Raw genomic sequence first — 2,905 nt, forward strand, 5'->3', positions numbered from 1 at the left:
CTTGGGGATCCCATGGACTAAAGGATGGAAATCTTACTGACGGGAGGCGGGGACTCCACTTCCGGTTCATCTGAAACTCGCTCTAGCAGCCTCATGTGTGGCCAGAAATTGTGATTAGCGCAGCTTCAGGCGCCTTTGTTAGCGGCTACGCCTGGGGAACGGCTCCGGACTTCTTCTCCGTGCTTTTCCAGGTGTTTTATTGCTGATGCTTCAGGAGAACCCGTTTGGATGTTGGCTTTGGATCAGTTTGGATCTTCAGCATTAGTGAAAGGAGAACGAGGGGGTAAGTGTTTGTTTTTCCCCGTAGTTCTCTTTAGGGTCACGGAAGGACATCTACTAACCTCCTCCCGTCACCCAAAACTCAGTATTTTGCGGGATACTGAGAGCACCTATCTAGAGACAGAGCCAGCTGGGCCCGCCCCCGTCCATTCCTCCACTCAGTGCTGAAGGAGAGGGGAGGGAGGGGGGGGTGACTGACAATGTAGGGAGCGGATCGGGAAGTGAGCGGATCGGGGGCATGTCTCTGAGCCGAGCTGTCGCCTCTAACTATGAGGATGACGGAAATCACTTCATAGTTCTCCTTTCATTCCTCTCGCCGTGCTCCTTAGGGGAGGATGATTCTGCAGCTAAACTTTGTCTATGCAACCTTCCTTTTTCGGGTGATCTGCTTTTTGGGCCCGAATTGTAGGCAGTCCCGGAGTGCAATGCCGATTGGAATAAAAATCAGGCGAGTAAGGAAGATAAACCCAAGAAACATTGGATGGGGCATGAGGGGAAAGGAGCAATTCTCCCTCCCAGGGAAGGCTAGGGGGTTTCCTTCCATGCTGGGAAGAACTTACCTCCAACCACTTCATCTGGAATTTAATAGAAAAGGGCTACAAGGTGGAATTCAGCAGTTTTCCTCCCCATCAGTTTCTGACAACAAATCTTCCAGAAGATTCTGCCGGGGCATTTTGTCTTCTATCGGATGAATTGGTGGATCAGAGAGATCATTCAGGTTCCAGATTGGGAACTATCGTAGGTCGGGGTTTCTACTCTCACGTCTTCGTTGTTCCAAAACCTTCCGGCACCTTTTGTCTAGTTCTGTTGGAAAACGTTTGAATGGAGACATAAGAAGCAAGAAATTCCGGATGGAATCCATTTTTTTCACTCGGGACCCTTTTGCAGGCCAATGAATTGTTGGCAACCCTGGAGCTGAGGGACACCTATCTTCACATCCCTTTCCACCCAGCAGTTTCTGCGGTCCAGTAGTCTTCCACTATCGGAGCTCCTTCCTTTCAGGCTCTCCTCAGCCACATGTATTTTTTCCAAAGTTTTTGGGGGAAGCTCTAAGACTGCGGGGAATCGACATTCTCCCATCAGACAGTTCAGCAGCCACGCAGAGGTGGTTACAGGAAAACTTCCAGAAATCCAATCTACTTCCCTCACCTAACCCTAAGGTGACCTTCTTGGGATATGTGCGAATACGGTGGAGGGAAAGACAAAGATTCAGAAGATTTGTTCTCCAGCCGAGTGATCCAGTCTCCATAAGATTTATGATGTCCGTTGTGGTGCTCATGACTTCTGCCGGCCGTCATGCGGACACGGTTTCATCAGAGGCCAGTTTAGACTTGGCAGTCCTGCTTCCCTCTTCTGTGGTGGTGGAGAGATCAAAGACACCTGACAACAGGCTTGCCTTGGTCCATCCAGTCTTCCATAAAGGTAACGACGGACGCAAGCTCTTGGGGTTGGGGTGCCCATATGGAGAGTTTGGTAGCCAATGGTCAGTAGTCCCAAAGGGAATCAAACTGGAGGGAATTGAGGGCGGTACTGAATGTTTTCAGGAGAGGCTCCAAGGCCACCATCTTAGTATTGTCAGACCATGCAACAGCAGTTATCTACCTCGGCTAGCTCGGGGGTACTACGAGTCCTCTTCTGCAAAGTTTGGCCTCCTTGACTGCTGTCCATGTAAAGGGAACTCAAAGTTTGCGGACAGATCATTCTAGTCGTCATCCGCTTCTCCGTTACTCTTAAACCGTTTTTTTAGTTGCCGTTACTTCCGCGAGCTGCAAACCTTCTCTAACGGATTCGGCCTTCCGGCCTAAGATCTCCTCCAGTTTTCATAGATCGCAGGAGATTGTTCGACCTACTTTCTGTACCAATCCCTCTAATGAAAGAACCAACAACAGTCTCTTCATTGCCGGGGTGATTGGCGTTGCCGATTGCAGTACCTTCGGGTCTCTAAGGAATTTCCTGAATCAGATGCCTTTGTCCCCCGGAAAGTCTAAATCCTCTCTGACTGAGACATCTGACTAGTCTATTGGGGAAGCTTATGGTGCTATGAAGGTCCCTTCTCCATCCCTTCATTGGCTGAGAGCTGGTGCTAGGCCACAACAGATCGGTAAAGCCACATGCTCAAGCTTTTCTACATTCATTGGACACTTGGACCTGATTTCTTCTGGAGACCAAGCCTTTGGTCAAAAAGTTCTTCAAGCTGAAGTCCCACCCTAGATTGGTCAATTCTCCTATGCTGTCCTGGAAGATGCGTAAGGGAGTAATCAGAGTAAGACGTACCGGTAACTCTTTGCAGTAATCTTCCAGGACAGCGGGATTCCCAAGTGCTGAATTTTCTTGCAGTCTTGTTTTTCCTTCGGTTCTGTGTTGACTGAAGGGCTGAATGAGACGAGGTTCTGTTATATTGAATCATGTGACCCGTTTCCTGCTGAGAGGGAGGAGCCTCCATCTCTCTCATGCTGTCCTGGAAGACTGCTGGAAAGACTTACCAGTAAGACTAAGCCCTCGCTCACACCTGAACGCTTTGTAGCGGGTTCTACGCACGGCGAACGCTCTACAAAACGCTCAGACATCTAAATCCCGTTGTATTCAATGGTCTGGTTCCCACCTCGGCGCCCCCCCCCCCCCCCCC

At 49.8% G+C, this 2,905-nt stretch overlaps 1 protein-coding gene across 1 annotated transcript in view; it reads left to right on the forward strand.

The window, feature by feature from the left end:
• The window catches only part of ARMC5 (armadillo repeat containing 5), a gene marked incomplete at its 5' end in the record, with an annotated part of 31,500 nt that overhangs the window by 22,944 nt on the left and 5,651 nt on the right, over positions 1-2,905 (forward strand). The window lies entirely within an intron of this gene.

The sequence above is a fragment of the Nanorana parkeri genome, unplaced genomic scaffold (genome assembly GCF_000935625.1).
Source record: "Nanorana parkeri isolate BGI_ZX_2015 unplaced genomic scaffold, ASM93562v1 scaffold3695, whole genome shotgun sequence".
NCBI lineage: Eukaryota > Metazoa > Chordata > Amphibia > Anura > Dicroglossidae > Nanorana > Nanorana parkeri.